The 14,752-nt window shown below is 55.4% G+C and overlaps 1 protein-coding gene across 1 annotated transcript in view; it reads right to left on the reverse strand.

Annotated features, from left to right (window-relative positions):
* Positions 1–14,752, reverse strand: part of LOC144224917 (uncharacterized) — a 154,547-nt gene that overhangs the window by 5,941 nt on the left and 133,854 nt on the right. The window lies entirely within an intron of this gene.

A 14,752-nucleotide genomic window follows, 5' to 3' on the forward strand; every position in this document is an offset into this window, starting at 1 on the left:
AACCACTCCAAGTTAAGAAAGGCTATCTCTACGCAGGGGTTCATTCTTGACCATGGCTGCACATCAGAATCACCTGGGACGCTTTTCAGTCTTCCATCGGCTTGGTCTCGGCCCCCCGCCTGGTGAAATCAGAATCTACTAGGGCAGGACAAGGATTCTAGTGTGTGGCCAAGGCTGAGAACCACGGCGTGTTGCAGAAGGCCAGGGAGTCCTGAGGAGAGGCCTCTCCGAGCTGGGCAAGGTGCACACCTGAATCCTGACTATGGGAAGCACAGGAGACGCTCCCAAGCAGACTAATAAACATGGCTGCTGTGGACCCGGGGACAGGCATCCTAGTCGCCAGATGGGGTGACTAGATGGGGTGGAATTCCTGGTGGCTGTGTCACCTCATTTCCCATCAGAACTGGGTGCACACCTTTCAGTGTCTGCCATGAATAACCACACAAAGCCTCAGTTTCCTCCCCTAATAAACACAGCACACAATGAGCCAGCAGCTCCCACGAGCTATAAACATGAGCTCATTCAACAAAAAGAACTGTCTTCATCAAGACAGTGGGACGGCAGTGGGGCCTATTCAGAAACGGGGAGCATTCATTCTCCTTCCAATTGGGTAAACTCCCCAGGCACTGAAACCACAATCCTCCCACAAGGATGCACCCGGAGCAAGGAGAGATTTCCCAGATATTTAACGGAGCCCTGAAATATCAGCCTGGCCGGGGCTCCACGCTGGGTTGGAGCAGAAAGGAAGGAAAGAATTAAATGAGAAACCAGCAATGAAGGAGGGGGTGGGGGTGAACAGGTTGATGCTCTGGCTCCTCGAAAAGAAAGATGAAGTCACGTGTAAATCGTCTCTACTGCTGGAACTGTCTTTTTCCTCCATTATTTCACTCCCTGCCTACCCTGCAGAAATGCTGAGCCAAGCTCTTCCTTGTTTCCCTTGGCCCAGACCATTAAGTCCAGGATGTCACTAGGAGAAGGGGTGGGGGGGGAGTGGAGTAAAGGAGGAAGAAGAAGAAGAGGAAGAGGAGGAGGTGAAGAACAGAGGGAAGGGGGAGGGGGGGCGGGAGGAGGCGGGGCACAGTAGAGGAAGACAGGGCGATAGAGAAGCTCACAGGGCTTTGACATCCTAAGGCATCCCTTCACGACAGCACCAGGACAAGCTGGCCTCTCTGTCCCCTGCCTACACCAGCCCCCCACTGGCTAGCCCAGATGCAAAGATGAGGAGCAGGTGTGAGTAACCCTCACAGCAAAAGCCAACCCCCCTGTAAGGCTCTAAGAGGCTAAGGCTCAGCAGGATGGAGCCTACCAGCATGTTCCCATCATTTCCCAGAGGACCTGATTTCTGCTCTTTCTAACCATGGAAGGCGGCTGATTAGAACAATGTAGAAGAAATCCAGCCACTCTGTACCAGCGGTACTGAAGAGGAGAGGAGCTCAGGTCCCCTTTCTGCTCCCAGCGCCTCTTAAAAAGTTCCTGTGCAACCAGTTCACCCAAAGCATCTAGGACTTTGCTGCTGACACCGGCCATTCCCAGGGTTCCCCCATTCCTTTCCCTACACTCCCAGCCTTCTCTAACGTCAAAATATATCTCCCACCTGACAAAACCCCTGGTTCCCTCCAGCCCGTAAACCTCGTGTGCAAATGTCCTGACTCTTGCAAATGTGTTAAAAAATAAACTTTAAAAAGCTTCCAGATGTTCTGTTTGTACGGTGGTATTTCTCCGCTCTTGTCTCCAGAGGCCAGTGCCTGGCGTCCAGCATCCTGACCGCCCGGATGAGATATGGGGTGGCCGAGAGGCACCGCCTGGGGGTCGTGGGAGAAAGTGACCCTTCCCCCAGGGCCACACTCAACCAGTTCATCTGTCAACCCTCCCCCTGCAAAGATGTGACCCTTTGCTTCCTCTTCGTTCTTCAGCCACGCCCACATCCCATTTCTTCCACTCTTATAGGTGAGATACACAGTCCTGGGGTTTGTTCCCTAAAGTGCAGAGACCTCCAAAAGATTCCGAACGAGTGAGCCTGAGATCTCTGAATAATACGCCTTCAGGCTTGGGCTCCTCAGAACACCCTCAAAATCCTTATACCAACTGCCTCGGATGCAGAGTCAAGTACGAAACGACACAGAGCACTCCTTACACGTGGAAGATGTGAAATCCCCATCTGCAGGGACATCTGAGGAGCTGGACCAGCCAGAACAAGGGGACGGTGCTCACGGCCGGCCAAGGGCCCTCGGGGCTGGTGGCCTCTGATCTATAGAAAGGTAATTGCCAACGGGCAGCCCTGTGCACACACAGCCCCACAGGCACCCTCCCCAGCACACACACCTGAGGGCTCAGGATTCTTTGCACAAGGTGACGCCCGCTGCCTTTGATGTTCACCGGGTGTGTTCCCATTGGGTGAAAACCAGACCTCAATAAAGCCGGGCATTATCAAGAGGCTGGTGGTTTGCGATTGCACCAGCCTGTTATCTCCGCTGTCCTGGGCGGGGCTGCTTTGCGGTTCCCCCTTGAAAAGCATTAACTTCTAGGTGGATCAAAGACCCTTCCGAAGGAGCGACCTGGATCCCTTGTATATCCGCAGGAGACTGTTCCTGAAGATGGACTTTACAGATAATAAGGACCCCAGTCCCACACTCCCTCCGCCCTCTCCTGATCATGCAGCAGGCCCCTCAGGGGCCACCCAAGGGCCAATCATGAGGCCCTTCTCTTCTCTTTCTTCAGATGGCCCACTTACCAGTAGGTAATAATAGAGGACTGGGCCAGAGAGGGTCCGGCTTTGCTGCAACAATGACCAAGGAGACAGAGAGACACCTACGTGGAGATGCAGGAGCTCCTCTGTCCTCTGTGAATCATGCCAGGGACGGGGTTCCAGAGGAGGGTGGATGCCACCCTCTTGCCTTAGGAGGGATAAACCGATAGGTCCTCTCACTTGGTCACTAAACTCCCTTATGGGACTCTCCTGTCTACCCAAATGTTCGAGGGCCCAGAGCAGCCTGCAGTGAGGGCGCTGTGGGACCTGTGGCTTGTCTGGATCGAGAACACCAAGGACTGTCAACCCCGTGGGAGAGAAAGAGCCCATGCACTCAAGGACCCATGTCGGCAGGCTTCGAGGGCCCTGAATGTCCCTCAGCACCTCGCAAGTCAGGCACCGGTCAGCTGGAGGCTTGCTGCAGCAGCCACGTTTTCCTTCTCGGTGCTCAGAGGACCCTCTTTAGCGTCCGGCCCCAAAGAGGCACATGAATGAAAGAATGAATGAATGAAAGAATGAATGAATGAATGAATGACCGAATGAACGAACGAATGACCCAGCAAGTGAATCACTAGAAACACAGGCTACTTATGTGACAGGCGTGGGAGGGATGTGAGGCAGGGACACCCATTCCCACTCACAGGAGACTGCGTCAGGCAGCACACCTCACTGAAGACACCTCAGCTGCTGAAATGGAGTCAAATCAAGGTTTGCGTCCCGTATCCTGGGCAGGTGACCTCTGTTCTCGCTAACCCAGGTGTTAAACGGGAATAAGAGCAGTATTAGTGTTGTGAGCGCTGAGTTCAATACTGAAGGCTCAACAAGTATCTGTCACTGTAATTGTATCTATCTCTACCTCTACTAAAAAACACCGGAGCACACTTCCAAGGAAGGAGGGACCGTAAGTCACTGCCTTAATTATTTTCCTCGTGTAGACCAGGCCTAAGGTGTAAAAAACTCCAGAACCATCTTCTGTTACTTCTTTTTTTTTTTAATCAATAAAGTTGCCTGTAGCATTTAGATTAACCATTACATCAACGCCTTCCATGCCCCTTCCAGCGCCCCTAAAACACATGGGAACGGATGCCCCCCGTGCAGGGAGCAGGTGACAAAGGCCCCTCCTCCTGAAGCGCCCCCCCTCCCCCACGAAGAGGACGGCCTGGCCACTGAAGGAGGGGACTGGGCTGTGACCTGGATTCCAACCCAGCTGAGGTGCATCGGAACTCTAGGTTTGATGCTGTTTATCCTAGAAGCACACGGACAGACGGACGGATGTCCTCTGCCCGCCCCGAGCTCTTAGGTCCCGCCCTTGCTTCTCTCCTCCTTCTAACTCTGAGTCCCCAACTCCTCCTCGAACCCCCCCGGGGCCGCCCGCTCTGCCCTCTCTCATTAGAGATACTACAGCCTGCAGAGCCAGCTTAGGCCCACCCCAAAGGGGACCTCTGGGGACTCGGAACGGTCTGCCTGGCCCAGGCCCAGCCCCGGCCCCGCCTGGACGGCATGTGGCGTGGGTGCCAAGGTGTCACTACGGGGCCAGGCTGTTACCCAAGCCTGCAGCTGGGCTCTCAGAGGCCGAGGGAGGTCAGCAGCAAGTTCACAGGACAGGCCACCCACACGGCACATCAGGACCGCTGGACTGTCCCCGAGGCCAGCGCGGCTCTGGCCCTTGGCCCTGACTCAGAACACTCAACCATATGGCCTCCCTCAGGGAGGATGAGATGGAGGAAAAGAATAAATGGGGGATGGGGTGNGGCTTGGGGGAGGGGAGTCTGGAAGCATCCCCAGCAGCAGGTCCCAGAAAAGCAGGCGGGTGTCAGGAAATGAACTCTGACAGCAGCACCGTGCCCGCGATGAGATGGGGTCTTCCTCTCTGTGCTCTGCAGCCCCCGATGGGTTCCCAGGGTTGGAGCTGAACTTCAAACACCCTGAACCTTGGGCTACTTCACACTTTTCCTATTCAAGACCCAAACTGGATTTTCATGTTTGCAGAGACAGCTTTGACCAAAAGTGTAGGCAGTGGAGCAAAACAGAAAGAGAACTCTCTCTCTTGTTCTCTGTCCCTTCCGTCTAAAACTCTAAAAGTACGAGGTCTGGGGAGGGGGACAGGAGGGAGGTGCAAACAAAATCTTGGCAGCTTTGGTACCTCGAGGTACCCTGGAGCCTGCCTGTGTTGTTTTCAAAGCTTTTCTCCCTTCTTTGGTTCTGCAGACACCAGTTGGTTGGTCACCAGTCGGGGCAGGGATGGGGGTCAAGGGGAGCTGGGCAAGGCTGTGGGGAAGGAGAAGAAAGGCGAAGAACAGATTCTCTGGCAGAGCTGCGGAGGCAAGAGCCTGAATGCCTCACCTGGGTGGAAGGCAACCTTCCCAGTTTCCTCGGCGTGCTGGGACTTGCTAGAAACCAGAGCCCTGGCTGGCAGAGTGAGGGTGGACAGCGGAACCGCAATTCACAGGGGCAGCCGGAGAAGGGGGCCCCACGGGGGAAGAGGGGGAGGTTTCAGTGAATCATATAAATTAGAGACAGAAAGGATGTCAGGCCACCTTCACTTCCTTCCTCTCCTAATGGGAATTATCTCATTAGCCCCAAGCTTCCCAGAGGCTGACTCTAAATGATTCCCGTAATGGGGATTTCAGTCCACAGCCTCCCTATCAGATTGGACTCCTAGGAGGGCTAAGAAGGGCTCTTAAAGGGACAGCAGCAAACCACGCCAGTCAGTCTACTTGACACTGAGTGCCTTCTGCAAACACTTGGTGCAGCGTTAGTCTGACCCTTGTGTCCTGTATTTCCACTTACAGGAAGTCACTATGAGAAAGCAATCGTGGACACGGGGTTAGGCTCTAAGAACAACATCCCCTTCCCCCTAAGAATGACAGTCACGTTCCAATCCCTGAAACCTGTAAATGTTACCTTATATGGTAAAAGGGACAGGTGGGATTAGGTTAAGGGTCCTGAAATGGGGAGATGATCCTGTTACCCAGATGGGCCCTAAAGGCCATCACAGAGGCCCTTATCAGAGGGAGGCAGATGGAGGTCTGACTACAGACAGGAGAATGGATGTTGGCCACAGAGGTAGAGGTTGGCGTGATATGGGCCACAAGCCAAGGAAGGCGTCAGCTTCCAGAAGCTGCAAGGGGCCAGGAAGGACCCTTCCCCGGAGCCTCCAGAAGGAACCAGCCCACGACCTGATGTTAGCCCTGTAAGAATTGTAAGATTTCAGACTTCTGGCAGCCAGAACCGTTAAGAGAAGACATTCGTGTTGTTCTAAACCACCAAGTTCATGGCGATTCGTCACAGCACCACTCAGGAAACAGAATGGATATGAATCAAGTTCTTGTTACCAGGAGGGCCTTCAGAGCCTTTCGACGCAAAAGAAAACAATGCTGGAAACATCAAAGAAGGGTTCCAAAATAGCTATGCCATACTCCTATGATGAAATACTATACAACCATAAAAACACCATGATACCATTACTTAAAAAGAAATGACTGATATATAACTGAGTATGGATCCTGAATATGTTCCTTGACTTTTACAAAATTTTAACTTTTTTTAAGTTTATTGATTTATTTTGAGAGAGTAAGAGACAGAGCAGGGGAGGGGCAGAGAGAGAAGGAGAGAGAGAGTCCCAAGCAGGTTCCGAGCCATCAGCACAGAGCCCAACGCGGGACTTGATCTCGTGAACCACGAGATCATGACCTGAGCCAAAACCAAGAGCCGGATGCTTAACTGACTGAGCCATTCAGGCTCCCCCTTTTATAAAATCTTCTGATGGTAAGCACCTTCTAATTACCTCTGTCATCATATAAGCTACAATTTGGCGGAGAGAGTCAGAATCCAGGGTCGGTACCTTTCTGGACTCTGAAGACTGTCTCCTGGCAGAAGGGATCCGCGCCACACATACCTCAGCCTGGCATCACGGCCCACCACCCTGGGCCCGTGGGCTCGCAGACCCTCCTGCCTAACACACGACCCGGTTCGGTCTCCTGATACGTAGCCTGGTCCCCTGGACTCCTCACCTCACGCCTGTTCCCCTAACCGACCACGGAGTGTGTTCACATCTGCCTCACGCACCATGCAGAGGCTGCCACGACAGATGACCACGGTCTGGTGGCATCAAACAACAGATGAGGAGGACATAAGTCTGAAAGGAAGATGGTGGGCGGGGGCATTCCAGGTTTCTGTCCCAGCTGCTGCTGGCTGTCAGCCGTCCCCGGCCTGTGGATGCTTCACTCCAATCTCTGTTTCCATCTTGAGATGCCCTTCTCTGTGTCTCTCTGTCCCCCCCCGTCCTCTAAGGATCTCTCATTGGGTCCTTAACTAACCACACCTGCAGAGACCCGACTTATAAACACGGTCACGTGTGAGGTTGTGGGTGGCCGTGACTTCTGCAGGACGCTCCTGGACGCACTGCAGCATTTTCTTTGAGCCTCGGCAACTCGGCAAGGTCTTCTTGGATTCCTGCGGGTTCCAGATGTCAGTCCCTCTGGGAAGGACCCAGAGGCACACAGAGTCTCCTTAAATGAACAAACTTCCTAGCAACTGGAGTTGCCGATGCCGGGCAGGGCGGCCTCAGGAGGGACTCTCCACCGTGCCAGTGTGCCCAGCAGAGAACACCTATCTGGAAAGACTCAGAGGATCTCCTGGTCTGGATAGGAGATGGATTTAGGTGGCCGGGGAGAGTCTGGCTTTAGGAGAGCCAAGGAAAAGGCGCTCGATAGAGATTTACTGCCTCACCAGAGAGGCCCCCTTAAATCTCAACATTCGTCCTTTCACTGAAAGCGTGGGATGTTCTGGAGCAAATTAAACGAAGAATGAGATGATCTGTATATTCAACGACTATCTGTTGAGCACCTCCTTGGTAAACTGCCTTTTGAGATACAATCGGACATTCCTACGTGCCCCTCTCTTCCTTCAGGGCAAGAGAGTGACATAGCAGGGCAAATCACACAGCCAGAGACACCTAAATCAGCACTTCAATGATTATGCCGACCGAGAAGGAGACTTAGTACCACTCGAGTTGGTCTATGGGCAGGTGGTGGGTTCTTCGGGAAAGCCTAAGAGATAAGGCCCCCGGGACCTCTTTCTGCTCCTTCTCGGCCCACTGAGGGAGGGAGAGGAGGCAGGGAAGCATCTTCTGGAGCAGCAGCCCAGACTACAAACACCTACGGGTGTGATCTATCAGCTGTGGGAGGCCCGAGAAGCTCTTAAGCCGCAGGTGGGTGCCGGTAAAGCCCTCCTCCCAGGGGAGCCCAGACCTCAGGCCCTGCTTGACTGCTAATCACCATAAGTACCACAGCGCCTCAACCCCGATCTGGGTGGCCCTTAACCGCTCCCAGAGCCTGGTCACGTGCTCGGTGATCTCAGCTGGCCTCACACACACCCTGTCGAGTAAGCAGGACAGGTCTTGTCATTATTCCCACTTTACAGATGGGGAAACCGCCTGAGCCCTTCGATGACTTGCTCGGGGCCACCCAGGGAGCACGCGTCCCGGTCACCAGCCCAGCGCTCCTTGTGCAGCCCGGGCTGGCAAAGGGCATCCCCACCCCCTATGGTCTGCCCACGAATGTTCTAGGGTTTGCAGGACACCACAAAGATCAGGGGATGGCTCTTCCCTCTCTCTGTGCTGGGCTTCTGTTTTGGACCCTGGGGCGCGGGACCCCCTACAACTCCCACCTTTTCCTATTCAGTCAACTCTCCTCCTCCTCCTGCTTGACACAGGAGGTGGAAGGGCATGGCTAGGCAGAGGCAGGAACGACCTGTGTCCAGGCTGGGCCGCCCCTGCAAGGGTGGCGAAGCGTGCCTTCTGGGATCCGGGAGGAGAAGCAGCCCACGCGTGCCTCTCTGGGCAGGGAGAGAGAGGGAGGGCACGAGCAGAGCTGACCTGAGCGCCGAGCTCAGCTCGCGAGCTACAGCCTTGCCAACCCGCCCCGTAGAGGTCGTCGGGGCCGGGCCCTCAAGTTCACCGAGCTGTCTCGAGCGGCCCCAGGAAGCGGTTGGGTGACTTCGGAGAAGAGCAGAGCAAGAACACCACTACCCTCTTCTGGGGCCACAGGTCAGCAGGGCAGGAGTCGGCCCGGGTCGGCCCTCTGTGGGAGGAGGCAGGTTCCTTCTCTGGGGCCCCTGGAAAGACCAGCCCATACGGCCCCAAGGCATGCACGGCAGATCTGACTGAGGTCCTAGAACCAGAACCCTTTGGGCAGCAGCTGCGGGGGTGGGGAGGGCAGGGCAGGGCCGGCCCCGTCCACAGCCCACTCCTCCCAGAATGCCCAGGTTCGGGCTGGCTCCGCGGACTTGATCTCCCAGCCAAGGTTTCCCCTTACCAAGCCATTTCCTCATCCCGTGTGCACTCTGTGTCCTCCTCAAGACCCCTTGGGGGACACTGGGCAGCAAAGAGCTCCGTGGGCTCCTCAGCCTTTGGGTTCAGGCCGGAGGGGGGCCGTAAGAAGGGGCGTAGAGGGCGTGCAGGCTGTGAAAAAGCTGGGCCACCTCCAGCCATCTAGGCCAGTGTCTGGTTCCCATGACACTCTTACTGGCAGCGTTAATAACTAACCACGTCCCAGACAGGTGCTGGCGGCCTGGCCTTAGGAGTTCTTGCTCAGGGTTGATGGTGAGTCACTTCCCTTTTATAGTTTGCTAGCAGACTGAGTCACCCAGAGGCCGACCCTTTCACACAAGTTCTCACACCTGGGCCAAGTGGCATTCGTGCCCACACCTTCGACCACCTATTCTCCACGTCAGCTGGGCCCGGTGAAGCAGACCCTCAAGGTCTAGGCCAAACAGCGTCCCCGCGCCCCAGCCTCTGCCCCTCCCCATCCCCACCCACTCCCTCAATAGGGACAGTGACCCCAGACCCAAGGAGTCTGCTGGAGAGATGTCTGAGAGAGGGGTACCTGGCGGGTGGTCACTCGGGCCCGACGGTGGGTTAGGTCTCTGTCACCTTCGACCTTTACCCTAAAGAGCACTCTCACACCTGCCCCCCGCCCCCCCGTTTGTACACAAGGACGACTAGAAGTGGAAAGTTCTAGATCATGAGCCACAGGATAAAACTGTGAGGGCATAAGTTAGCTCCATCACTCTCAGGAAGGGCAGAGGCTGTGGGGAGGTAAACTGAGTTCCATGACTGTCACACTCTCTCTGTCCTGTGTCAGGTGGGAGGCAGGACGGGCAGGGCCAGCTTCCCGTGTGCACTGGCAACACATCAAACCAACCTCACCGGGGAGAAGGTGGACCCCTCTTTGGGAAGCCCTTCCTTCCCCGCTCTTGCATGGTATTTCCTATAATTTTTTTAATGAAAAAGAGAAAAAGAAAGGGGAAAAAAATGAAATTGAGGGGAAAAAAACCCAGGAGGCAAAAAAAAACAAAAACAAAAACAAAAAAACTTCACTGAAACAGTTTGGGGATTTACTTTTTTTAATCCTCAGAAAGTCCCTCCCGCTACCTGGTTTCTAAAACAGACGATAAACACAAGATGACATCAGGTTGGATGGCACCGGGCGCCTCATCGCCAGGGGCTCCGGCAGGTGTGAGACTGACAGGTGGAGAAAAGATGACACTATTTCTATCCTTAGAAGATGAAAACCAAGCGGGAGAGATGACAGAAGAGGCTGAGTGCCGGGTGTGGCGGGAAATCCGACACCTGCCTCCCGCTGGCCTTTTGGGTGAACTCCGCTTGTCTAGATAGGGCGACGGGACGGGTGGGTGGGTGTCCCCCACCTCTCAGGTGTCAGAGTGCAACTCACCCTGGGGCTCAGAGAGCGAGGCTGCAGCGCTATTCGCTGCACGGAGCCCCCCTGGACTTTGCAGACTGCATTTTGAAACCAGCTTTGGCGGCAGTGGCTCAAGCTTGCGGGGCGCGAGGGGCTTTCTCCGCGGCACACGTCCCGCACATAGTGTCCGTCCGAGGATGCGGCCGACCAAGCCGCGTCCAGGGCACCGAGAGTGCAGGTGCCAGAAGGGAGCAGCCCCACCCCCAGCGGCTGGCTCAGGGGGCCCGAGTGAGTCATCAGGCCTGAGCAGTGACCATGATGTCCCAGGGTGAGAAGTGGGAGGCCTGGGGACGGAGCCCGCTGCACAGACGCAAGCCACAGTGACTCACATTTGGACCCTGAGGGTAAGTTCCATCTGCGAGTCCTCTGGATGGCTCCTGTCCCCCGGGTGACGTCATCCCCACTGCCGCTCAGAACTAGGGCTCGCTTCTTTCTCCCAGGGCCCCGGCTTTTCCGTCTCAGTTACGGTCGTGGCAGAGAGCCGCGTCTTAGCCACAGCCCACCTCTGCCTCCCCCCGCACCCCCCACACCCATGCATGATGGATGGACCCGAGGAAAGAGCAGGTCCTCCCTGGGTGTCAGGCTTTTTCATCCATAAAAAAAGAGCTCTTCCTGCCTATGATCTCATACAGGAGCCTCTGGGGCGAAAAGGCAGTGACTACGATAACTCTGATAGGAAGTATCCTTCGTCAAGGCAAGTCAGTGCCACCATATCATTCCTGTTGATGATGCCCGCCATGTGGACCTGACCATCGGGCCACCATCTTGCTCCATGTCCCTGGGCCATCGGTCCGGAAGGAGAGGAGCGCACAGCTAAGGGGAGGACAGTGTCCCCAGCAGAGTCGGTGCCCGGGAGCCCGGCGAAGTCGTTCAGAAATACACTGAAGCGGGGCGCCTGGGTGGCCCCGTCGGTTAAGTGTCCGACTTCGGCTCAGGTTATGATCTCACGGTTCGTGGGTTCGAGCCCCACATCAGGCTGACAGCTCAGTGCCTGCAGCCTGCTTCAGATTCTGTGTCCCCCTCTCGCTCTGCCCCTCCCCCACTTGTGCTCTGTCTCTCTGTCTCAAAAATGAATAAACAACAAAAAAATTAAAAAAAAAAAGAAATACACTGAAGCTTGGCCAGAACTATACAGGTATTCACGTCACTCCACGCATCGTCTTTTCCCTTCTCCAAGCGTGTACAACAGAGCACGTACATGTTTCTAAGGCTTCGTAGGGTAGGAGGAGGTCCTGGCCCTGGGCCCCAGCTGGCTCCTCCTCCATGTGCGCGAGCGACTGAGAAGTCCCCCAACATGGGCGCGAAGCATCCCCCTTACGGGCTTAGTTTTCAGTGCACTCAAAATCGCAGGGCACTAGCAAACTACCACCAAGACCAGGTCCTCACGGAAGCATTTTGAGAAAGACATGCCGTTTCAGGGGTGAGCTCTGGGGCACCCTGAGCCTGCCCCAGCCGGGTGGTCACTGAGACCCCAGGACAGGAAAGACAAACGGGGAATGAGGACATTCCTGCCACCGTCAAGCTCTCTCTGACCACAAGGAGGAAGAGGAGAGGAAGCCAAGGGTGCTGGAGGGCGACAGGGCCAGGGCTGTGGGGAGATGACGAGGGACGGCCTCCAGCTGCCCCACCCTCTCGGTGTCCCCTGAGGGCTGCCTGCCCCCCCCCCCCCCCCCCCCCCCTNTGCAACTAGAACAGGGAAACGGGGGCATCTGGCCTCTCTCCTCCCAGATTTCTTCCCCGGTGTCTTCTGTTTCCTCTTTCACTTGTCTCTGGTGCGGAGCCCGCAGCCTACGGGTCCGATGCCCAGTGGCTTCAAAGGCAAGGAGGAGAGGAGACTGACCCTCCCAGGAAGCACCACCCCTGTGCACGAGGCGATCCTACCTCGGGCAGTCGTGGCTGCTGAGGTTCAGCTCCTAAGAAACGGCCTCGAAGCTTCTCAGCTCATCCCCGCCTTAAACGTCACCCTGTTGTCACCTGTACGTGACGGGACAGGAACAGGCACCTCGACAGCCCTTCTGATCGTGCTGCCACGCCTCAGCTGCTCTGCTCCTCAGTTTCCACAGCAGCCCCCAGGAAGCGGGAGCACAGCACACTTCTCTCAAACTCCTGCAGTGGCTCCCAGCGTCCTCCATGGGAAAGCCTGACGGCCCCCTGTGCTCTCGCTGGCCGGGGCCTCATTCCAGCCCCACGGATGCTCCCGTCCTCAAAGACACCAGGCAGGCAGGGGCCCCGGCCTTGACGGCGCTCTTCCTCTGCAGAAAACTCTTCCCAAAGTGGTTTGCACGGCCGGCTCCTTCAAGCCTGTGCTCAGAGGTCCCCTCTGCGGTAAGGAGCCCTGCCTTATTCAACACTGCAGCCCACCCTCCCCTCCCCTCCCTGCACACGCGGCCTCCCTTCCCGCCTACATTTCCGTTGTTTTGCTAGATAATTAACATCTTTACTATTTTGCTGTTTATCATCCGCCCGTCCCCCACTCAGCGGCCAGTTCTGTGCGAGCAGGACGGGGCTCTCTGCCTTGATGTCCTGGCGCAGAATGGGCGCCCAGTAACGCTCCGTTAGATGAAAGGAAGAGCGAAGGAAGGAAAGAGTGAGGAGCCCACTGCCATTCCCAAGGGCATTAAGGGCTGCCTATCTCTGGGAATGAACTGCTATTCAGGCTGAGGTCACCTGCGGAGGGAGGGGAGAGGGCGGGCTGAGGCGGAGGGTGCTGTTGTCACAGAGGCAGGGCCCACAGTGGGCCTGGAAATCCGCTCGGAGTCGCTCATTAACACCCCTGCCCCCAACTCACACTCTGTGTGCAAGTTGCCCTCCCTACCTGCAGCCTCAGCACACCACTGACTTCACCAACCGACTCCTTCTCAGCCCTCCCACCTTGGTCCCCACCACCATCTGGGCACCTAGTGTGTGCAGAAAACATGCAGGGAGGGAGGGGAGGGAAGAAACACCCACGTGACAGAAAATAAGCCCTGCTCCACCCCCACCGCTGTGAAGGTGCCAGAAGGGAAGGCAGAGGTGAGGTGGGGCTCTGGTGGCCTGGGCCCCTATGGATGTGGGGTTTTGAGGAGGTGAGCACATAGCTAGTGACATGGCAGTAGCGGGGGAGGTGGGGGTGGTGGAAACATTCCAGTCTTGGGGATAGGATACGAAGCATGTAAGTTTGACTGAAAGGATCCAAATTTGAGTGGGAAGAGGTAGCAAGAAGGTTAAGTGTCCAGTGAGATCTGGCTGCTCAGATAACTGAGAGAGAAGAATGAGAGGGTTGCTGTTTTCTTTTACCTTTTTTTTTTCCTTTTGATCAGAAAGTAGCTATGATGAATACTGGGTTTAAGAAAGCAGGTTAGAGAAAGCACAGGTAGGGATCATCTGGGGGAAAGAAAGACAGGAAAGCTAAAGGTTGAGCCCCCAGTGAGTATCCCAGCGTGTGCTACTGAAGTCAAGATCAGCAGGTGGCCGGGAGAAGGGAGGGGAAGGATCAAATCCAAAAATTGCTACTGTCAGGATTCGGTGATCTAGGGGATGGAGGAGGTAACACCTTTGGACACTTCCTCCTCCGTGATCCACGAGGAATAAGATAAATGAGGAAGGGAACGGGCAGGGCGTCTATCATGATCTAGACTTTCATTTGTATTTTTGTATTGTCTTATTTAGTTCATGGCCTCCCCTGAGGACAGGTATTAGCATCACCATCTTACAGGTGAGAGGCTTAACAATTCACCCCAGGTCATATCCGGAGCTAAAGAAGGGGTAAAAAAAAAAAACAAAAAAACCGACTGGCATTCATTATATGCTTAATCCATCCCAGGCACTATGCCAGGCACTTAACTCTGTATCCTCTCATTTCATGTCCCACCAGCAGGGATTTGCTTGCATTGTCCCCATTTTACAGATGGGAAAGCTGAGGTTTAGTGAAGGCCACTGGCCTATAGTCACAAAGGGAGGAAGTGATGGAAGGCGACCCTGGATGACTAACCAGTCCCTCTGTCTCCTCATCTGCAGGCTGCGTAGAACGCACTGACCTGTGACAGCTGTGACAGGTGAGAACAAGTTCACCTGGGGAGAAGCTGTGAGAACCCAGCCTGTCTGGGATTAACTGCCATGACTGTTAGTGTTTATTAACCTGTGACCCTGAACCTCCCCCAACAGTGAACTGCAAGGCTCCTGCCTGCCAATCCCCTCTCTGGGCTGGCCCGCAGGTGCGGGTGTGTTAGGCATGTCTGGGAAGAGGGACTCTGCTGTAGAAGGA

The sequence above is a fragment of the Crocuta crocuta genome, unplaced genomic scaffold, assembly GCF_008692635.1.
Source record: "Crocuta crocuta isolate KB4526 unplaced genomic scaffold, BGI_CrCroc_1.0 scaffold50, whole genome shotgun sequence".
Lineage (NCBI taxonomy): Eukaryota > Metazoa > Chordata > Mammalia > Carnivora > Hyaenidae > Crocuta > Crocuta crocuta.